The following is a 503-nucleotide window of genomic DNA, read 5'->3' on the forward strand; positions in this document are numbered from 1 at the left end:
GGGGGGAAAGAATTGGGGAAATAGAACGAAAGGGGTGGCGGGAATTGGGGGAAGAGATACGAGGGAATTGGAATATTCTGGAGGGAGTCTCAAATTATAAGGGGGAAAATACTAAAACCTATTGAGGGAATAATTAAAGTCTGATTATCGAATTGTGGCGGTTCTAACCGTCGCAATATGAAATAATCGCCCTTACACAAAAATTTTAATCCGGCGGGTGCCGAAACGCCATTTTTTATTTTATTTTGTGGCGGTTATATGGAACCGCCGTAATATAACCGCCACAATAATTTCCCCTTTTTGTATTGATACCTTAACTTTATAAACAGTGCACGAGATCCAAGTATGATATAACTGTTAAAACTACACCAATTATATAAAAGATATTTATAGTGCGAATACTTAAAATATAAATTCTATTTACATATATTGGCTTTTGAATTGCCGCCAAAATCGGGAACTATGCCTTCCAAGCAAATTGGTAGAGATATTCCTTACCACGG

The sequence above is a fragment of the Nicotiana attenuata genome, unplaced genomic scaffold (genome assembly GCF_001879085.1).
Source record: "Nicotiana attenuata strain UT unplaced genomic scaffold, NIATTr2, whole genome shotgun sequence".
In the NCBI taxonomy this organism is placed as follows: domain Eukaryota; kingdom Viridiplantae; phylum Streptophyta; class Magnoliopsida; order Solanales; family Solanaceae; genus Nicotiana; species Nicotiana attenuata.